The sequence below is a fragment of the Myotis myotis genome, unplaced genomic scaffold (genome assembly GCF_014108235.1).
Source record: "Myotis myotis isolate mMyoMyo1 unplaced genomic scaffold, mMyoMyo1.p scaffold_m19_p_2, whole genome shotgun sequence".
NCBI classification, from domain to species: Eukaryota; Metazoa; Chordata; class Mammalia; order Chiroptera; family Vespertilionidae; genus Myotis; species Myotis myotis.
The window spans coordinates 74,967,938-74,991,706 of NW_023416324.1; the positions used below are offsets into that span (position 1 = coordinate 74,967,938).

General features: G+C 41.4%; 1 long non-coding RNA gene across 1 annotated transcript in view; it reads right to left on the bottom strand.

The window, feature by feature from the left end:
• Positions 1-228: 228 nt before the first annotated feature.
• Positions 229-23,769, bottom strand: part of LOC118676782 — a 99,488-nt gene continuing 75,947 nt past the window's right edge. The window contains exons 3-5 of the long non-coding RNA XR_004974222.1: positions 5,119-5,162; positions 1,752-1,792; positions 229-484 (exon numbers count right to left, since the gene is read on the bottom strand). This is a non-coding gene — a long non-coding RNA (uncharacterized LOC118676782). The remainder of the gene's footprint in view (positions 485-1,751; positions 1,793-5,118; positions 5,163-23,769) is intronic.

Genomic DNA, 23,769 nt, shown 5'->3' on the forward strand with positions numbered 1-23,769 from the left:
TCAAACAAGGAGCCTTTCTGTAGTGAGCCCCAAAAAGCCAGTCTGCTACAGCTCTGACCATCTATTTATTTTGAAATACTAAATAAAAGCTACCGGGCCAGCTATCTTCATCCCTAGACACTAGTAGGAATATACATTGTAAATTTGATCTCAGAGTTGAACAGGAATAAAAAATAGAAAATGATTTCATGGGCAGAAAGATGGCTAAGACAGCTGAAAAGTCTTGTATTGGTTTTGATAAAGCAGATGCTTTATTATGACAGGTTACATACAAATAGTCATTGTCACAATAAAAAAAATAGAAAATAGAAGGTAGTATGATATACAATTGTTAAAGTTGGGGAGTGCTAGAAATTAGGATGACCAGGATCAGCTTATGGGAAGTCTAGCAGGTCTTTAACTCAATTCATTCATCTGCATGAAATGTATCTACTTGGTAGAGTCAACCCCTTGGCATTTATGTCCTCATCTGATGCAGCATGATCTGGAAGGATAAGCACACAACGTTTCAATAAATTTGAATTACTTTTCTGATTCGTCAAAGGTAAGGTATTTTTAATTTCATTCTAATTATAGGTTTTGCAGGAATTAAAAACAGGTGGCACATGAATATTTGGTATTGCTGGCAACGAGTCTGCATATCAATAGAAAACAAATTTTCTAATCACATAAATCATATATTGTAATCACATGAAAAATAGCTCTTTCAATTTGTCTTAGTGAGAAATGTTTTTTTAAAGCTTTAAGAATCAGAAAACCTCAAGCCCAACACCTCAATAACCTGCTATGCAGTGATGAGTCCATAAGAGGTTTGGGAAATACATCAATGTATATTTATTTTCCTAAAAGGCACATTAAATAGTCAACCGTGACCAATCAGGTTTTAAACGTCTGCTGCCAATTAAGAATAAATTCCTGAATTGATTAAATTTTTCCCATTTTGGAAAATGAAATTGGGTCTTTATTTCTGCCACATCTGCCATCAGCAAGGAGAAGGAAAGGGCATGAAATAAAATAAGCACTGGCATCCAGAAAAACTTACCTCCTCCCCATATTTTTTTATTGGAAAAATAAAATTTGTTTTCCAGTGAGATATTTCATTTTTTTAAAAATCTGTTTCCACTCAAGGCTAGAGTTCTATTTATTTTTAAATGAGGCCCTCGATACCTCCCAAGTGCGACTTAGATTTACATCTGGCTAATCCTCCAAATGCGAGGACCAAGTTCATGCTGTTTATTTCTAATGAGTTCTGTGATTTTTGGATAACACGAGTGAGAGATAGCAAATTAACTACTGCTAGTCAGCAGCAAGCAAGCAAAAGATGTCTTGGGAAGCTAGTGTGAGCAAATCCTACAAGTCAATTTCTAATCACACTTGCCAGAAACTTGGGGGGCGGGGGGAAGGGAGGTGATAAAACCTGCCAAGAAAAACAAGTGGTAGAACTTGTTTCCCTTTCCTTTGTCCATGGAATTTTTCAACACTCAACCAACAAATACAGCTCAATCTTTCCTTTCCATAAGTCGGGACTGCAAGGAAGGCTCTGGTCCCATTGATAGTCTTAGAAAAATTAAAATGCCTCTCACTGCAAAATGTACCCTCAGTCTCTGGAAGTTCCCTTACTGGAGCTGTATCCACTTACATAAAGGGAACTGCAGAGGTGAGGGAGTAGGTCACTTGCAAGCTATAGGCACAAATATATTCCCAGAAGACACGTACAGGGGAGCAGACAAATGGTAGTCAAATCTCCTTACCTAGAGCTGGTCAGCAATATTGCGCAACATGCCTGCACCAGCTGAAAACCAAGCAACAAACAGGTAAAGGAAGAAATGGCAGAAAAAACACTCCCTCATATCCAGTCACTAGTAGCCTGGGGAGCACAGTTCTAAAAGCATTTACTCATGTGCAGGGTAAGACCCAGAGGGTACGCTCTTGCAATGTATGTCCACCTTATTTCTCATCTGAATCCCAAGCCAAACACAAGTCTTAACTAGTGGTTTTGAACCATGGCTATAGTTAGAATCACCTGGCCGAGGCCGGTTTGGCTCGGTGGATGGAGCGTCGGCCTGCGGACTGAAGGGTCCCAGGTTCGATTCCGGTCGGGGGCATGTGCCTGGGTTGCGGGCACATCCCCAATGGGAGATGTGCAGGAGGCAGCTGATCGATGTTTCTCTTTCATCGATGTTTCTAACTCTCTCTCTCTCTCTCCCTTCCTCTCTGTAAAAAATCAATAAAATATATTTAAAAAAAAAAAAAAAGAATCACCTGACAAGCCTGTAAGCCATACTAATGCTGGGATCCACCCCTTTCACCACCCTTGCTACTACCCCTCACACCCCCCCACACACACCCAACTCAAATGAAACTGGAATCTCTGGGAGTCAGACCAAGTGACCAGTGATTTTTAAAAAGCCACCCAGGCGATTCCACGGTGCAGCCAGGATTGAGAACCCCATTAGAAGCATAGGCATGCCTCACTTCATTGCGCTTTGCTTTATTGCACTTCACAGGTGTTTCTTTTTTCACAAATGGAAGGCAAGAACCTACCCAGCAAAAAGTTTTTGACTCGTTTCATTGTGATACTTGCTTTATTGCTGTGGTCTGGAACCAAACCCACAATATATCTGAGGTGTTTCTGAATGATCTTTTAAAAAACAAACCAATTTCTCTAGCAAGTACATTAAATCTCTCATTTCACTCAGTCTGTCCTGTCCCAGAAAGTCCTGGTCCTGACCTCCACCACCAGCCCACACAGGCTTCCAGATTCGGGAGCAGGCTGAGTGGGAGGCCCTCTGCAGTTAGAGGTGGAGGCACACTTGAGACAGGCCCCACCAGGCACAGAAAGCTTGACTCCATCTTGGTAATTAAAAGCAAAAACTCCCCCTTTCTTCTACTCAACACTTCTGACATCAAATGTGTGGGGTTTTTTGACACCAAGCAATTTTCCAATTCAATGCTGACACTCACTGTCCAAAGCCAATACAGACCCCACTGGATAAGGGCTCAGTCCTACAGGATTGCTCCCCACTTCAAATGCCAACAGCAGCCCCACTGGCTAGCTCAGTTGGTTGAGCATCATCCCGTGCACTGAAGGGTTGCCGGTTGGATTCCGGGTTGGGCACATGCTGCTCTGGGAGTGTGCAGAAGGCAGATGGATGTTTCTCTCTCACATCAATGCCTGTCTCTTTCTCTTTCTATTTCTCTTTCTCTCTCTCTCTCTCTCTCTCTCTCTCTCTCTCTCTCTCTCCTCTCTCTCTCTCTCAGCATGTCCTCGGGTGAGGATCAAAATATATATATACACACAAATGCCAACTGGAAGTCCAGATGGTCTTCCTGAACCTCCGACCAACCAGCTGTACTAAATCAGGGATTTCCACAACCCCTCCCTCTAGTTCTATAATCTACTAGAACAGCTCTCAGAATTCAGGAAAACAATTTACTTACCAGACTACTGGCTTATTATAAAGGATAGAACTCAGGAACAGCCAAATAGAGGAGATGCCCAGGGCAAGGCGTGTGGAGCCTCCACGGTCTCTCCAGGAACACCAACCTCCCGTTCAACCCGGAAGCTCTCCAAACTGCTTCTTACAGGGTTTTTATGGTGGCTCATTAAGTGGGCATAATTGATTAAAGCACTGGCCAGTGAGGATTAACTCAGACTCCAGCTCCTCTACCCTTCCTGGAAGTCAGGGCTGAAAAGTTTCAATCCTCTAATCACAGGGTTGGTTCCCATAGCAACTAGACCTCATATTTGGGGGCTTCCAAAAGTCAACCTATTCACATAAACTCAGGTGTGGTTGAAAGGGGCTTATTGTAATTAACAAAAGATGGTCTTCGCACCTTTATCACTACAGAGCTGTGTCAGGAGCTAGGGACAATAACCAAATATTACAACAAAAGGTACTCCTATTGCTCTAAGAAATTATAAGGGTTTTAGGGACTTTAGCCAGGAGCCAGGGACAAAGACCAAAATATATATTTCGTAGTATGTCATAGTAATCCAGGTGTTAAGTATTTTGAGTGTCTCGGGATTATGTGGTTGTGTTTAACACAAAGACAAGTGTAAAAATAGGGTGTGTAGTGAGCATACATTTTGGTTTTCTTTAGGCCAGTGGCTCCTTAACCCTACTGTGCATTAGAATCACCTGGAGGGCTTGTTAAACCACCCCCCAGAATCTCTGATTCAGTCCATCTGGGAGATGGTCCAACTATTTGCATTTCTAACAAGTTTCCTGATAATACAGATGCTACTGATCTCAGGACCACACCTTGGCAATCAGTGCTCTAGACCAGTGGTCAGCAAACTGCGGCTCTCGAGCCACATGTGGCTCTTTGGCCCCTTGAGTGTGGCCACAAAGTTTCAATCGCATTGTACGTGCGCGCACGCACGTGGTATTTTGTGGAAGAGCCACACTCAAGGGGCCGCAGTTTTCCAACCACTGCTCTAGACTGAACTGCTGGCATCTTGAAACATTGGAAATAACAAATGGAGATTTGTTTTCTTTTCCCCAAATTTTATTGAGATGTAATTAGCATATACACTGTATAAGCTTGAAGTGTACCACATAATAATTTGACTTACATACTGTATATTGCAAAACTATTACCACAGTAAGTTAATATCCATCATCCCATATAGGTACAAAAAGGAAGAAAAAGAGGAAAACAATGTGGTTTTTCTTTTCCTTGTGATGAGAACCCTTGAGATCTACTCTCTTCACAACATTCAAGTATACCATAGAGCAGTGCTAACTATAGTCATCATGTTGTCCATTACATCCCTAAGAGATCTGTCTCTACAAAGGGGAGTACTGAACACAAACTGGGTATTTGATTTGAAGGCATTATAGTTAACTATTGTTTTAGATGTGAACATAGTATTATCTTCAAAAAACAAGGAGCCTTACCTTTAAGAGATAAACATTGAAAAAAAAAAAATTTTAACAGGACGGATAGAATTGACATGTGTCATAAACCCAGCCTCCCTCCAGGGAGGCAAGGAGAGAAGAACCGGGGGGAACAGTGACCAGTAGGTTCTTTGGAGAAGACCAGGAAAGAACAACCACCAGGCTGTACCCACAAAGGGAATCCGTGCGAATCTCCATCCAGAAAGTTTCTTACCTGAACATGCTGGGTGTCAATGCTTCTGTAGGCTCCTGAGAGTGCTAGGAGAGAAGAGGAAAGTGAGTCAAAAGTTGTAAGAGTGTACAGAAGGACACAGTAGAGTACGGTTTCAGTACACATCTCCGTCTACCTACAGGCAGTTTTGGAAAATTGTTTGCTTATTAAAGACTGGCCTGGAACTTCACGGCTCTGGAGCCAGATGAGGGACTCACTACAGAATGGTGAGCCGTCCTCTGACCTGGAGAAAACTGGAAGCATCTAGAGATGCAAGGTTTCAGCACCAAGTGCTGCCACTCTTATTCTAAGGCACTGCAAGCTCGTGATTCTCCCTTTCTGGGTCTAGACTTCATTCTCTGGAATGTGAAGTGTTTTAGATATTCTCCATAGTGACTCCCAAAGCTAAGAGGATAGTACGACATTTGGAAAAAAACTGGCTCTAGGATGTAATCAGAAGAAAAGAAAGGGAACTAACACAAATTTATATGCCAGAGCCTAGTTATTTCTGTAGCTTATTTTACGTAACCTCTAAAACGGATTTTATAAAGTTCATCGCAATAGCAACAGAAGGCTATGGACAAAGAGACTGTGGCTGACACTGTGCAGTAACTTGCCCAAGGTCACAGAACTAGCTGCAGCAGAGCCACAGATCAAAGCCAGAAGCTGGCTGATGCTAAGGAAGAAGTAAGCTCCGCCCACTGCACCAGGGCGATTTATATATACAGCTGGTACAGTCACATTAAAGCTGTGGTGAACTTTGACTCCAAGATCTTAACAAGGATTAAGTTTGTTTTCTGTGCCCAGGCTTATCTTTTTTAAAAATTCTGATATTTTGTGAGCATGTATAGGGTATCCAAAAAAAAAAAAAAAATGTATGCACATTTAGCAGCTGATAGCTCAATTGATATTTCTTTTCACATTTAACCCACTGGAATTAATAATTATTCAAAGGGTGTACACATTTTTTGGGACACCCTGTATTTGATTATAAAATAACTGCCCAATAGAATACCCAGCGAAGTTAGCTTATAACAGTTCAACCTTTTTATTCAAAATATTTATATTTGCCTCTCTATAGAATTTTGGGGGGAAAAAGTTGATAACAACAGGTTATGTCTGCATACAAGGATAAAGCTTAGAGGTTTTGCTCTCTCTTAAAATCTGTAGAGGCTAAACCCCCAAATGCTCATTTTCTAAGCACCTGGTTCCAAAGTTCTTGGCAAGTCATGAAAGATTCACCTCCTTCACACAGAGGCCATTTCTTTCTCTAAGGAGAAATCTGTGCCAAGGCCCAGCACTAGACCACATTCCTGTTAGGCCGAGCCAGAGGCACAGCCTCCGTGGATGAGCACATTGCATCAAGCCACTGTCTGGCTCACAGGGGCTCAAGGTCATCTTTCTCTCATATAGGAATTCACATAATTGGCTGTGCACATTCATCCCGTGAATCAGGTGACAAGACAGCCTATTAGATAGATCAGTCCTCTGATCCGGGACACAGCTGCTCTGCTCCCTCCAGGCTCCAAATAAGTCAGCACTATCAACCTCCCCCATTAAGTACGATTAATTGTATGAAATGGAGAGAATGAGCGTGGGTAAATAAAATGGCTGACACACTTTGCACGGCAGAAAACACCGACCGTGCACACTGCGCCAGCTGACTCCCAGGTGCAGATGAGGGCGCTCTGGGAAGCCTGCATTAAATGGTAGCCTCCATTCAGCCAGCCCTACCCCCAACCCAAACTTTTCTCCCGCATCCCACACCGCAGCAGGAGGGCCTCCCTAATTGGAATGTGCTGAGCAGAGGCCTGGAACATGTTTCTGGGCAGCACATACCTCAGAGCATCCTGGATCTCTCTCTCTCTCTCTCATACACACACACCACTCAGATTTCTTAGCTCTTAAAAAATCTAGTGTACAATCAGAAATGTGGTTTTAGAAGTTAAAGTGCATGTTCCTGCAATGGTTTAAAAAACAACCCAGGTGGAGATTGCTTTTATAACACATTTCCCCTTAAGACCGGCGGTAATGACCAGACAACGAAATGACAAAGGTGCCTGGTGAAAGAATCACATTAGCTCGCGGTTCTAAAGGAAGATGGTTGCTCTGAATTTCCCTTTATACACAGCAACTTCAAAAAAAAAACCCTATTTTTTTAGTACATCTTTTTGTAGAGAAGCCTGCGTGACTTTGAAGCCTCGACACAAAACAAACAAGAGTCTTTACAAGTCCTGTCTGACCACCCAGTGAGAATCAAATAGTATTTTTTTTCTCCAGTAGGCCACCCCAGGATACCACGAATAAAAAGGAAAATGAGGAATTCATCATGTAACTGGGATGTATTTTTCTAGTGTAGCTACTACCCTGCTTTAATCTAAATATTATGGTATATTATTCACTAGCAAGGCCAAAGGAGAATGAATTATTTGTTTATTGAGCAGAACTTTTGAAATAGCAGAAAACTGGTGAAAATCAAGGGATCAGTGGAGAAAAGGAGGAGTAGGAACTTTCTTCTCAACGTCCCAAGGCCTGAGCAGGGGTTTCTGAAGTGCTGATGCACAGGATGGTGGAGCCAGGGCTCGGTGCTCTTTACTGCAAACGCCTGGATGGACCTCTCCCAGGCTTAGACCGCAGGAGACATTGGGGAGGTGTTTGCTCAGCATCACAGTTAAGCGCTGAGTTCCATGAAAGTATTCTTACAGCCATAAACATCCTGAAATGTATCCCTCTAATCATGCCCCGTCTCTGCACAAAATCTCCACGTGGGCCTAATAAAGACCAGATCCTGTAGAGCCAGTCTCTGGAGCCTCTCCTTCAAACCCCAGGCTGCCTTCCCAGGCTAAGTTCCTGCTATTACCATGGGGCACCATGCTCCAGGGCCCCTGACACCCCTGGGGCAGGCACTTCCCCCTGGCCCCGCCAGTGCGGAAGGGCTTTTATTCACCTGAGATGCCCCACGACTTCATCGCTTTACCGACTCAACCTTCAAGAGGTAAGGATGAAATGGGATTAACAGACCTCCTCCTGAATCGCAGCTCTGCCGAACAACAGTTGGAGACTTTGGACATTCCCTGCCTCGGTTTCTTCATCTGCTGAATGGAGATAATTTAGCCTATCTCACTGTTGTGAACTTTAAATGAGACAAAGAGGATAATCAACTGATTCTCGTCAACTTAATGTGTCACTTCCCTCCACTCAAATGAAATGCCGCCTTCCCCCAACCCCGAAGCCTTCCTTCCTTAACACTGCAGCTAAAAAGATCTGCCCCTTCTCTAAATTCCCCTCCCCAGTTCACTGCAGTGTGTCTAGTTCCTGGTCACTCCCTAGCTGCATTATTGCTGGCCCTCCAGTTATCAGCACACCTACCAGACTGTGTGCCTTCTGGAGGCAGGACTCGGGTTTCATTCATGCGGGTATTCTTCCCAATGTCTTACACACAATCAAACTGTAAGAATCTCAGAAATCTAGCGTTAATATGACCCTTTATATAACCTAGACAAAACCCATTATTCTATAGATAAGAAAACTGCATCCCTGTGAGACGAATGACCACACTGCTGGTAAGTAAAAGAACCTCTTCCTACCTGACAAACACGAATTGGTGGATGGATGGACGACAGATGGACAAATGGACATATGGACAGACCAGCCAGCAATGAGCTACAGAATCCAAGATACTGTCAGCAATTCAAACTCTGACCCACCCCATATTGGCCACCTCACCGTTCATGCTTTCCTCATCAACTGTAATTCTTCTTAATACCATGTCTTTAAAATCCATGATGAAATCCAGATCAAGGAAATTCACCATGCAAAAGGATTTGTAATAATATGCCTCTTCAACAACAGGAGCTCTTAACATAAAATATTCAAAACTTCCAAATAAACAGCAGCTCACCTTCACCCTGTATAGCTCATTCATGCCCCAACTTTTACTGAAAGCCAATACCATGTGCCAGTCACCCTGTGCCCACAGGAAGCTCACAGACAGACCATCCCTGTGAAGAGCTCACAGTTCCATGTCACTCACTTATTCTTCTCCTCCATTCTGTCCCCTCCATCTGTCCCACCGTTTATTCAGTAATGTGCTGTACCAACATGATAAACCCTATCACAGACATGAAGAGGGAACTATGGGAAGACAGATTGCAAAGCACTTGGCAAACACTTCAGTCTGAAGGTTTTGGATACAGGAGCCCATTTCCCTTCGCTCTAAGGTTCAGGAAGTGTTGCAATCCTCTCAGATGGCAGGTAGCTCCAAAGACTTGGGACATGGGAAGAATTCCCAGGATGCCTCCCTACAGAGCCGCACGAGTGCCAGGAAATGGCCTCTAGTGTTGCTACATGTTCAAAAATGCCCACCTCTCTCCAGACCTCTTAGAACTTTGAAACTGACTGGAAATGCGATGTGCATAGCACACCACATAGAAAATGACGGTGTGGGACTGTTGGGACTGGAGATAAAATGTGAAAGCAAGTTCACAGCCGTTGAAGACAACACACAAAACAAACTGCCATAGCATTGTGCCAGGCATTGTCCTCGTCCTGGCCAGCTTCCAGGGCACGCCCGGGGCATCTAGGGTAATTCAGGGAGGGCTGCCCTGTGGTACGGATCTGTCTGGGATGACTATGAGGATGGTTCAAATGTCACTTCCTCAGAAGTGGCCTCTGACATCCCGTCTAAAACAGTACTTCTGGCAGCATCTCTATCACCACACTCTGCTTTATTTCTCTATAGCAATTACGATGACCAAACATTAAATTATATCCCTTTTTTCATCATTGCCAGTCTCTCCTCCCAAAACATAAGCTTCCTGAGGGTGGTGGCTGTTTTCTTCACGTCTCTATTCCCAATACCTACAACTGTACCTGACACAAAGTAGGTGATCATGAATATCGATCGATGAGTAACTGAGATCCACTTCCCAGATAGAAACGGATGACTGGAGACACGGTGTCATTAACAATGGTTCCTCTTCTCCGATACAACAGCATTGGGTATAAAGTAACACCCAGTGTGAACCTGGCCTCTCTCTACTAAAACCAGAGGTAACTTGGGAAGAAACCCGGAGAATGAAAGAGGTGCTTCTAATACTTACCCTGGGACAGCAGGTGTGCAATGCTAGTGTCCTGGGCAAGCTGAAGTGTAGAGTCACTTTAATCCTGAAGCAAAACCAAATTGGAAGTGGGACACCATTGACTAGAGTCACTGGGCCACTGCAGATGCAAAGGGCACGGCCTGTTGCTGGGAACCAATGGGCTAGAACTGAAAGACGCCCTCCTGCCTATGGCAGCAAGCAAGCTGCCAGGGGTGACATTTTCTATCTGTGGCCACCAGGGCCCCACAGCATGCACAGTGTAGGACAAAGCCAAAAATGTCCTAAGAAAGACTACACTGGGGACAGAGGCAAAAATCAGGTTGGAGGCCTTCACTTTAGCCAAAAGTGTGCTCCTTGATCAACATACAAAGTAAAAAGCCCTCACTGAGCAGAGCTCTGTGAAGCAAATGGGGGAAAAAGAACATTTTTAAAATAGGAATGTCTAAAATCACAGTCATTTTTGCGTGTGAAATACTTTGTGTATCTTTCCTTCCTGTTATTAAATCCTCTTTTCTGCAAAAAATAGAACCAGCAATATACATGCTTTTCAATTCTAAATTAATTTAACTTTTTACAAGTACATTTGTGCAGAGTAGAAGTTCAGTTCAGTTGCAATATACTTTCTGAGAGAAGTTCTTTATTTTTCTTGCTAATTCAAGAATGATTCAACAATATAACAATTGCATACTAGATTCCATTCTCTATCTTTTTCCAAAATGAAAATTTTTCTCAACAAAAATGCTTTTGAATGAATACATTTTTAACAATAATAATGAACTGTGATACTTCTAGAGTTCCTATTCATCCTATAGACAGGGTGGTCTGTTTTCGTGCTTTCCCATCGTATGTGTGGCAAAAGGCAATATGCACATTAGAAAGAGTCGGATTCTCTGTACATAGCAAGCCTCACCTTCCGCACGCCTGAGAAGGCTGATATGAAGTACTCCCACCTGGCCTGAAATGGTCTCCAGCTATGGGAAGGCTAAGAGTGAGATCTTTACAGTACAGCCTAGAGGAGAAACACACACGAAAGAAGTAGTTGAGGAAAAAGGAAAGGGAGGGATGGAAAAAAGGAGATGGAAAGGGACCGAAACAAAAGCCTAAGCAGGGTAGGCAGACAGCAAAGCCAAGATAGAATTCAGCCACAAAACACCCTTTGCACGTTAGTCACAGCAGAGACATCAGACACCTTCCAGCCAGGAGCCAGTTTCCCAGCAGGGGGCCAGGACACTTCTGGAAAATCATTCGAGACATTTTTTTCTTTTTCTTAAAGAACAGCAGCAGCATCTGCCAAAATATGTCCTTGACCTGCCCATCTATCTTTTTCTTCCTCCATATGAACTCTCCCTCCATCTAGCAGGGTGAACAAGCCCCTCTGTTCCTCATGCTACCCCGTTTCAACCATCATCATCAAAGACTTTATGAGGGTTTGCCCACCCGTGGCCCCATGCTCCCCACTATACAAACAGAAGTTAACTGACACAGTGTCATCTTGGAAGGACTTCCCAAAGAGATTACCATTTGGTTTTATAAATTCTACCACCAGAAACACTCAAGGTACATGTCCTATTAACAGCAGGCCTGTGGCTCTGGGTACACATTTTTAAGTCCCTGTAAATCCAAGTGAGTTCTCTCTCACTCAGGCACTGTCTGTCAGTGCAAGCATGAAATAGATTCCTAAACCATGAAACCAAATTTTCTTGAGGAATGCCCTCCTTTCTTCTTGGTCCAAGGCATCGGAGTTGCTTTTGCAGTCCTGAAAAAGTACAGCCTTGCTCAGGACACAGCCAACCAGAGCTCAATAAATATCCGAACCATGTCTGACTCACATTAAGTAATTATGTCCCAGGGTAATTATGCCAGACACATCACTTCACACAGGGAGATGTTCAGGTGCAAAAAATACTAAATGGAAAACAGAAAGGGGCCCTATGGTTTCTGCTTTTCAAGGGCAGAAGAAGCCTTCCTTTCAGGAAATGCATATGTTCAAAGTTCATTTTTCTTCAACACATTTCTATTCCCAGGTTTTAAAATGCCGTGAGCTCGGAATTATCTTAGTCTAGAAAATAAAATTTTCTGGGATTTTTCTTGTGGGGCAGTTCAAATGATAGCAGCACATTTGATATGTTCGGTTTTCCTGAAGATCTGAAGGACTTTCAGAATAATGCATTTTTTTCCCTCTACAAAGGCCATCTGCAAAGCCTAGTCTGCTGAAAAGAATCATTCTGACAGTCTTAATGTATTCTTTTCAGGAAAGCCCTGTTCAGAGAATTCCGCAGAAAAAAACACATCAGTACCCCAGGACAGCAGCAATGTGAATCATTACAGCTTCTTGTAAATAAATGAGGACAAAGTATTTTCAATATAGTCTAGATATTAGATTGAGGGGGGCATGGGAGTGATAATCTTGAATATTATATATTTTTTCACTTTCCCTTGATGGATCAAGATTAAAACAAATATTTGAAAGATCTTCCAATGTTTCAAAGGACATCTCACAGGCAAGGCACTTTCAGAATCCTGCTGGAAGACAAAAATACCCCTAAAGTCGGAAATACAACAGTAGGTCATCACTGTTAACTGAGAACAATAACCACAATAAAAAATAATGACCGTATGATACTAATATACCCACGTACCTTTCATCCAGGACTCAGAATGTTTTATAAACATTCTCTCTTGCTGAGATGACACAACTAGGAAATTCAAATACGAGGAATTTTAATGACTTGTCTGGGGTCACTGGTCAGCTGGAGTGTTAGACCAAAATGCAAATACTTTATAGTGGTCTACTGATCTAAAAGAGTAATCACAAAACTTGTAATTGCGATTTTAGAGTATCCTATTTCAGAACTATTTCCATATCAGTCCTTCCATTAAATTCTGATTTTTCCCCTTTTTCTGTTTCCATTCCCCTCACCGCACCACAGGTATGGTGTAAGAACACTGGGGAAAGTTAATCTCACTGCCTGGAACCTATACTATCTACTATCTATCTATCTATCATTTATCTATCATCTATCTACCTATTATCTATTTATCTATCCTCTATCACTATCTCCTGTATCTGTCCAGCACAGGAAAAAAAGCAAACTTCCTCAAACACTGATTCTATCATATTCTGCTCCTAGACAGGAAGCAAGATTGTTCCCATTGCCTATCAGAATATTTAAATTTCTCATCATCCACCTCATGTTTTGGTCATTTCTCAGCACACACAACACAAAGACATCGGTCCCCAAATGTGCTGTCCCTGCTGTAGTTAATCTGCCTATAAAGCCACTGTATTTTTTCTTGCCTGAGTGATGGAGAGACTAAATTGAAAAGAACCTTGGAGCCCACTTAGTCCAACCCTGCCACTCTCCCCACACAGCCGGCATTATAGACACCCCACTTCTCCTTCACACTTGCAGGGATGAGGAGCTCACCACTCGGAAAAAGAGCGCTCTGTCAGACATTTCAATTATGAGACAAGGCTTATCTGAATTCTGAATTCTTAGTCTTGTATGCCTACTGGTCTGGGCCATCCACCCAACAGGTCCAGTATTGCACCCTAGATTGATCTGTAACAAATCAACTTCTTCTGTAACAAAATGGCCCTTAATCTTCTTGGCTCCAAACACAGTTGCTGCTGCCCTTCAACTATTCCTCACGGGACTGGTTTTGAGACCCTTCACCATCCAATAAAACCCTCTAATTTGGTGCTGCCTAACTGCTACTCATATCCTGTGCAAGGAGAAAATTGTTGTATCTGTACAGCATCTGGGGAAAATAAGACACAGGTTTTGAACAGCAGGCTCAAGCCCCTGCCCAAGGTTGTAGGGATGGATAGAAAGCGTTTTGCTAATTTTTTAAGTTACTCTTAAAATCTGGCACCCAAAATTGAACATATTCTCCGCAGACCACCTAACGTCCTATTTATATCATCAAACTGTTCCCCAATAACTAAAGCCAAGACTCACTTTTCCTCTAGCTGATTACTAAGTGGGTAATATCTGCTTGAACTGAACTTGAGACTTGACATCATGACATTTGATTATATTTACTTTAGGGTTTTCCTAAATTGAGCATCTTATTTCATGTGTGTCAGATTCACTTTCTCAACATGACCACATAAGGGGCTGTATACAATCACCATCGTCATTATGCCTACAAGTGCACAGGGCTGGCTTGGGCACATATAGTAGGGCCTCCTTTAGGTATTTGCAAAACTGATTATGCAGCCTCTGGACCGGAAAGCCATTGCTTAGAGGCCATGGTCTGGTTCAAAAGATATAAACCTCACCTGAAGAGGAAGTTTATCATTCTGCCTGTTTATTCAGGCAGAATCTAAACAATGACACAGACTTGCAGACTGGAAAACTTAGTACAAATAAACGCTTCCAGACAGGTCCAGATTGGGAAGGAGGGCCGCGGATTCCTTATCCTATCTGTGTTATTAGGCCCAGACACTCGTCACTCAAGTTGTAAACACTATTAAATGACACGGCATAGTTTTATTTAAAGCTATGTTTGCTTTCAGATTAGACTTTAACATTTAATAAATTTCCCACCAGAGTAGGGGAAGAGTGGAGAGCATTTTGATTTAAGCTTTACTTCAAGTATGAAACTCAAGCTGTGCTAGTTAAAACAGGCTCTAGTTATAACGCAGCCACATAGTAAGGTCAAGACTCTTGGATTCCCCTAATCCTCTTCCTCTAGGGCTAAAATGCCTGGGAATTCAGTTAATTTACATATTCTTCCTTACCCACAAAGCTGAATCCCAAGGTCCTAGCCAAACTCCCTACTCACTCCTCTGGACTCAAGCCCACGCAGCCCCATACCACCCAGCCCAGAATTCACCTTGGAGAGAGCGAACCTTAAGGTAACCACCCTGCCCCAGAAGCAGAGGCAGGGCCTCCCTTTCCTGCACGTGAGACCTCACTCTTTTCCTTCCCTCTCCCACCTGGCGGTGCAAGTCTGTGGATGTGAAACTCCGATAGATTAATGAGAAGTCAGCACTGGTCCCTCTGGACGCGATCCATTTTTAAGTGAGCTATGAGAACTTGGACAGTTTACAGATCCTGGGAGAGTGAAATATGAGGAGAGAAAGGGAAGCTTGACACATGCAGAGAGACTGATCTCTGGGGCTGGGGAGAAGCTAAGAGAAGAGAAATATTGAGACAGGATGCATAATACAAACCGAATTGACTGATCGTGCCACTGAAGAAGAAAGGCTGGCTTCTCCATTGAAGTTGGAAAGCTGAGTAGTTAATGTAAACTTATAATTTCATGCAAAGAAAAAAAAAAATCTCGTGGCTAAGGGCAGATGAAGGACTTTAGTGCTGCCCTTGAATTCATCTTCACGTTCGTTCCCTCTGCTTGTCCTGTCTATGCACGGTGTTAGGATAAGAGGAAAAGGGAATTTTACATGGAAGGTAAAAGATGAGATTAAAAATAGTTATACTGTGAAACAGACCAAGTTTGCCCTTCCTGCCTTTGTGAATCCCAAGCAGGAAAAAAAGTGATAATTCTGGGATGACCTGGGGGTAAGGGCAGAAGAGGCCTGAGGCAAATCTTTAAAGCAGATCTTCAGGGGGAAATTAAATCCCAACTCTGATTCTATCTCTAAAAACAGAATTCCTCTTCTGTTCCCTAGAAGCCAACATTATCCTCAAGTGCCACCAAACCATGAGTTTGGCCAGTACTGAAGGGTCTACTAATTTTAATTCCATAGTGGTGCCTTTAAAAGTCAGAAGGGTAGATACCCAGCTGGTGTGGCTCAGTGGTTAAGCTTGGACCTATGAACCAGGAGGTCAGAGTTCAATTCCCTGATGGCACATGCCCAGTATGCAGGCTGGATGGGAGGGAAGGGCAGGGCGTGCGTGCAAGAGGCAGCTAGTCAATGGTTTTCTCTCATCATTGATGTTTCTATCTCTCTCTCCCTTCTCTCTTCCTCTCTCTGAAATCACTAAAAACATATTTTTTTAAATGTCAAAATGGTAGAGGGTGTGGAGACAACGAAATTGTTTAGTCCACATTAATATAAGCATTAAGCAACTGGTCAACAAAAATCTCCATCCTGTCTACATTAATATCTGTTTTTTTAAAATCAGTAAATAACATAATTTGAAAGAAATGAAAATAATGCCAGGTTAACACAGAGCGAACCACTGATTTCTTAAAAACATCAGAATTTACTAAATAAAGGCAGTTCCTCTTCATGAGTAAGGAATAAAGAAAAAAAAGAAGAAATCAAAATTATATTAACACTGAAATCTTTCACAGGACCATGACCACGGGTACTGAGAATCTAAAATAGTAATAAAAACAGTTCATGACTCACAGTACTTACGCTGCATCTCTTTCAAATTAACTGATTCTGTAACTGGTTGCATCACCACTGAAATGCAAATGGCTCAGGAAGATAAATGGACCTTGTGTGAGCTGAACCAAAATGGTGAGGCAAAGTTCTTTTGAAACAGTGGGCAGTTGGTATAAGTGCTATATGATAACCCTAAGAGAAATGTCTTCAAGCAGGCCACCTTAGTATGAACTGCTGTCAGTACAAGGATTTTCTGAGAGCGCATAATTCTCAAATTGTCTCCACTCTCTACCAGGACTAAGATTAGCTCCCTCTTCTTGCCTTTCTACAATCTGTTTTTACTGATTATTGTCTACGGGGCCTGGTTTATAATTTTTTATTGTTTTCTACAGAAATCCTCCTTCATGTGTATATCTTGGTGGGGATATCACTTTACATTTAGAAATAAAGCAATCTTTTCTAAATTACTTAGCTACACATCCATGGAAATATCTCCGCTGAGGTAAGCACTTTATAGTTTTCTCAAGTTCCACTATTTAAAAGAAATTAAATTTTTATCTTCTCACTGACCCACTTTAATTTTTTTAAGGCACGGGAGTTGTGCTGTATAGGGTTGCACTGTGCTGTCTAATGATGTCAAACAAAATAAGGCCAAGTGCATTTCAGACAAAAGTATCAGACTTCGCCTGTGTTTTAAACAAAACAAAAAAACAAAAAAAACCCTCTCCCACTAGAATAATTCAAAAGGTAAGATTAGTTCTGTGTATCTCCGAAAGGCTGTATTTCTCAAATCACAAAAGTGACTCTGGTAAATTCCTAAACAGATGACATACACCACATTTCCTTCTCGGCAAGGCCTGCATTGGATTTCCCAATAAATCCATTTTGTTAAAACACTTCTCACTCATTTCAACTTTGGGGCTGAAAATAAAGATAAGATATATTGCTCTTTATTACATGAAAAAAAACAATCTTCAAATCACTTTTACATAATGATGTTTACATAGATTCAAATAAATGAATTTGAAATTTCTGGTTCACTTAGGTAAAATAAAGTAAATCAAAATCATCAGGTTCAGGCAGACCAAGTCATCAAGGTGTTCAGTGTGGTCAAGAAAGCAAGGATTGAATATTCTCTGAAAATAGGACCACGTCTTTTATCAAACCTTCTAGAAGAATGGCTCCAGTCCTATACACAATAAAATAGCAAACTCTGTCTTAATGGAAGATGCCCCGGTGGGCAGGCTTCCTCAGACCTTCAAGACACTAAACATCCCCAGGAAGCCTGCTGGCTCTGAGAGCCTAGGGAGGGATGTGCTCCCTCCGCGACTAGGGAGAGCCATTAGGGAGCAAGAGCCTCCTGGGAGTGAAGACAGAGATGAAGGGCAATGGACCATCTAAAGCAGATTCCTCCTTACAGAGAACGGCCTATAGGCCTGCCCAAGCCACAGAGGACTGTGGGGCAGCCCATAGAATGCTTTGTCTTGTCACTGTGTGTGGACCTGTGAAGACAGAAAAAATTTTGTCCTTCTGGGGTGCTGTTCACTTCAGATTTTCTATTTGAAAAATGTTACATGCCATATCTAATCCATACACACAAGGCCCCCTAGGACTTGTGGAATTCTTTAAATAAATCAACTAAATCAAATATTAAACGCCTTCTCTGACTCTAATTTAATTGGGAGAACTGGTCAGTTCTGCTGCATTTTTTAAAAAGAAACTCCTTGAATAAGTTATGATGCATCCATTCCATTCCATCAAGTACCACACTGCCATCTGGAAGAAGGAGGAAGATCTAGATGTTTTGGCATGGAAAGATAATCGTAGTATAATATATGGGCATGTGGGGGAAAGGCAAGTGTCACAAGAAGAGGATGAGCCACCCACATACACCCAGCGTGCCTTACATGGTAAGTGGGTGTAAACATTTAGAGGGGGGGAGGGAGGGAGGGAGGGGAGATGGATGGATGATGTTTTAAACAACTGCTTTATAAGTTGAATAACTGGTTCTCCTGTGAACAATTTGAAGTGTGAATTTGGTCAGTAGTGGAAGAAAAATAGTATGACTGAACACTGCATTGCAAACACTCCTTCACAAACAAGTTTAACCTGCTCAGCGTACCATTTCTTTACAATTGACAAAAAGATTCTTCTTTATTTTTTACTTATTCTATGACACAAGTAGAAGAGCTGGGGGTCTTCTCCCCTTTCTGGCCCCTCGACACTATAATTCTTAGGCAATTTTCCCATACAAACTAATTTTCAAAATTCATCCGAAGAATTTTTTCAGACCAGCACATTCCAGAAAGAAACAGGAATTTAGTCCTGCTTCTTTATAAGCATTTAAAATAGGAAAGCCCAGGCCCCCTGGCCCACAGGAACTCAAAATCACAGTTTTATGTCGTTTCCATTGTAGGCCCTAAAGCAATTCTGAGGAGAAAAAGAAAATAAATAACCTCTAAGTAGGTGCTCTGAGTTGGGTGAGAAGGGAAGTGGACAAACCTTATTTCTCTTCTCATCAATCAGAACTTGCAGCTTGTCTAACAAGATAAATAGTCATAAAAGTACCCCAAGTATCTCCCTTCCAAAAAGGTGTTGGCTATAAACAAATAAAATATTTATAGGGTCTTAAAATTCATATTATTTCCATTTTTGCTCTCTTGGTAGCAACAATTTTGAGACACTTAGTCTTCATTATCGGAACAATAACCACCCATCTGAACAGCTAACACACAATCCTTTGCCAATATTTAGTGAATAAATTATGCTGGATCATTTTACACTAGAGTTATGCCAACGTCATTGATCATTTCTTCTTTTTCTCATCCTCTCATTAAAATAACAAAATTTTACTTAGACAAACTCTTAGTTCTAATGTTTACTTATCTTCTGGAAGGTACGTATTTTCTTTTAAAACAAGCCTTTTCTTACACTAAACTTGTAGCACTTTGCCAGAATCCCCAGTTTCAGTGCTATCTCACTTTTAACTGTTCGGAATCCTACCTATCTTTCAAGGACCAGCTTAAATTATACCTTACTCCCTAACAAGGCTCCCTGACCCTGAGCACCCTTTTAGAGGAATTCCTGTTTTATTGGTGTTATCTGTTATTTTGGCACTTAACTATAAACTCTTTTATCCATAACTTCAATGCTTTAAGTATCCAAGGATTGTCTTTCCATTTGACTCTAGGTTCCACAGTTTCTGGAAGGAGCAACTATCTTTTTTTCCTTTCTTTTCTTACCACATACCAGGCATTAAGCCAACACTTCTTCAATGAATGAGTGAATGAAAAAAAATATAATGATCACACACCATGCCTTTTGAAAACGAGCTTTGGATTTAACCATCCATGTGTTAAGGTGATTTTCCCACAGATGTTCCAAAGTCCCTTTAAATCAACCAGCTAATTAAAAGGAGTAATGACTAGTATGTTTAAAAAACGATATAAAATAAATGCAAAAGATTGTTATATGTTAATATAGTGCATTTAGAAATATAACCATCAAATATAATGCAGTAATACTCATGTTGTAGGATAGGCTTTTGGTTTTGTATTTTTAGAGTTCCATAGTTGGAGGTGATACAACTTAATGCAATATATATTTAACTACACAAAAAAACTGCACATCTCCTTAAAGTGCCACATGTCCCAAACAGGAACTTTGGGCCCAAACAGAGGAGTTGCTGCTTTGATTTTCCTTAGCTTGAGTGAGGCTAGCGTCTTCCAGAGCTTCCCAACAGGTAGCTATCCGATGTTTATAGGTGTGCTTCAATGTTTATCTGTGTGCTTCCATACTGATCCCTCAGTCTTGGCTGCCAGAGGCCTGAGTGGCCGGAGCTCTGGGAACAGCTGAAGCTGCTAAGCCAGCCATCTTTGCCCACATACAACCTTATCCACTCACTCCTGCACTCTTACAAATACTTTCTGTGTGCCATCATGCGGAAAACATGAGAGGCTCCCATTTTGCCACGGGCTGGTTGGTACCTGTGCCTTTCCTCTTGGCATAAATGGTCAAAGTCATCAAAGCCTGCTATACTATGAAACAAAACACTACAGACTGCTGCAAGACAGAGACATATACACAGAGAGCTAGCCAAAGGGCTTAGGACTTGAGAATATCCTGCACAAGTGTATTTGTTGTGAGGAAAATAAGTATTAGAATAGCTAATCCCAGGTCTCTCTTGGGAAGGAAATTGCCTTTATTTAGGAAATATGTTTATGAGCCACTTAGGGCAAGAGGAGACAAGAGGAGGCTAGTTGACTTGCAAAACCCAGAGTCTGTGGATAAAGGATAGCCAGTAAGTTGTTAAAGAAAAGGGATGTTTACTATGAATTTTAAATTACTGTGATTCGAAACTCCCTCCATAACACCATTTTCATTAAAATGCCTAACCTCAGAATGCTTTGTATAATTTTCTTTTTCTGTGAAAATCATGGAAAGGAGCCTGAAGCTCATGCCTGAGTTTGTGCAGAGAGAAGAGGAAAGCTCTGGAAGGGGTGAGATAAATGAGATTAAGACTTTAGTAGGATAAGGAGCTCAAAACAAGAAATGGCCAGAAGGTCCCTGGAAATTCAAAGACATCTTGACAGGGGGTGATATGGAAAGTGGGTTCAAACTTTTCAAAATCTACGGAAGAAGGATACGAGGAAATCTTAACTAAATCTTAAGAAGCAAGTCAACAGCTATTCTGGGAGCTACAAAGTAATAGATGAAGATATGATGTAAATGAACGTGCAGTAAGAGATGTGGTTGGTGATATAGGATGTTCCTATCATGCATATAAGTGTGCATATTATAAAAATGAGGCTAAATTTAGCTCCAGACAACCTCCTTTTAAATAGGCTCCCTTGGCTCCTCAAATTTAAAATTTTCTAAAGTCCAGATGTGACTTTTTTGTCTGTGTTTGCTGTAAGGTCTGTAAGGTCACCAATTACCCAGATGCCTACCCTCAGAGCACTGTAAAAAGCCCATACTACTGAGTTTGCTTGTCTACCAACATAATGACAAATGAATAAACACTTGCTTGTCAAAGGTGTAATAGTTCATAAAATTATCCCATTATTAATCATGGAAACGGCCTCTACCTTCATGCACACTGGGTTAGCATATGGATTTGATCTTCTCATATAACTAAGAAATTACTATTCGTGACCTATACATTCTAAGTTGCTTTTCCAATCTGGTACTGAATTATTCCCATTTTCTCAACATAAGCAAAGTGCTCAATGATTGGCATGTGGCAGACAGCTGAGCATAGACAGAGCCAGTTTCCTGTCTAGTCCATGATCCCAAGCTTTGTCCATCACACAACTGAGAAGGCTGTGTTCTAATCTTCTTGCAAGTGCGGGTGGTTTACAAAGACATTCATCTCATCAATGTGTTCAAGCTGGGCTTTCTCTTCTGGGGTTTAAAACCAAGGTAAAAAAAAAAATATATATATATATATATATATATATATATGTGTGTGTGTGTGTGTGTGTGTGTGTGTGTGTGTGTTCCAGAAACAAATTAAGCACAGAAAATTTTGACTGGAGTAAAATATTTCTTGGTACCTGTATTTTTAGAGTTCTCCAAGAAGAAAATCTTTTGCTAAATTACTCTATTGTCTGATCCTGCTAAACTCAACCACAGCTGGTGGTGTCGAAATCTAGCAGTGAAGTAGTTAAAAGCTCTACCTCCATCTTTAATTATGTATAAAATGAATTTTAGAATGCAGACTTAGAGTGTTCACAGAGCTATGGAATAATCTACAAGTCTAAGAAACCCTACTTCCTAATTGACACAGTAGTTTTTAATTGTATTTTCATAGTGTTTAGCAAAAACATTCAGATTGTTATTTGTTTTTTCAAAGGCTTATCATATGAAGTTATAATTAAAGAAATCAACTGAGATCTATTTAGAACAGATTTTTTTCTCCCTGAAAAGTCACTCATCCTCACATTTGGAAAACACAATGATGATTTTCAGAGCATGGGCACATTTGAAAACTTTTCTAAAGGAAAGAAACCTATTTGTGATAACATGTTCCTTCTTAGATAAATATGTCAGTCATATCACTGGATATATTGGATTCCATGGCTTTTCAGGTGTGTTTTTTTAAAGTGTCTTATACACCCTATATTGTACTAAATCTGGAATTTGCATGCAGACAAATGGAAGCCATCTTGAAAAGTACAAGAAATAAATTACTTCTGTAGAAAAAGGAATTATAGAACACAGCTATGCAGAAAACAATAGCTATAGGCAGAAAAAAATGACAAGACATATAGCAGCTCATTAAAAATTCAGAGGATATTGGAAAAGGCAAATTTAACTCTCCCACCTTCACTAAATATGCTGAAGGATGTTTGACAAATACAACATACATAGTGTGTGCTATGAAATTTAAAAACTCACAAATTCTATCATCCTCCGTCTCTGCTTCTTTACAGAATTGAAGAGCTGAATGCAATCATTTACTAAAAGCTTATCTAGACAGGGATTAAAGGCAATATAGATAACTAGGGAAAATATTGGTTAATGTGGCATCAAAGGCTCAAAGCTGACATTCTGAGTTACCGACATGCCTGCAGGTAGTGAAGTATAGACATTTTTATGTTTACCTGGCCACATTCCCAAAGGGTTTGAGCTAGCTAAACTGCTCTAGGACCATCATAAAGCCATGGGTATTTAGATATACCAAGATCTTCACCATTCTTCTGGTCCAGCCCTTTGTTTCCTGGCAAATAAATACAGTCCCTTGCTAAGAGAAAACTCAGACCTGGAGCATTAAGGTAACTTTTACTCCTGACAGCACTGCCCACCTCCTCCTCCCCCACCCCAGCCCCCACCACCCAGGCAACTCTTCTGCCATCACCCATTCATATTTCCCTCTCGTGCACAATGGGCCCAGGATGAAGAAAAGGTCACAGCCCCAGAATACAAAAGCTCAGTGTCATTCAACACATAGAGGGAATACAGTGTCTAGGGCACCAAAAGAGAATAAAGAAGCACAAACTGACCCCTACCCTGAGGAAGTGTGATGGTGAGCATTTTAAAAATGCTTTAACACTGACAGAGAAATATACCAAGAGTCATTGATGGAGAGCAAATGGAGTAAGAGTGCTCAGGAAATGCAGAGCAAAGCAGTGGTCGGGGTCAGTGCTTCTAACCAGGAAGGACTCCCAGGCCAGGATTTATTGGAAAAGCAAGGAAAGTCACTCACAGGGTGAGGAAAGACTTGTGCAAGGGGAGAACTGGGAAAAA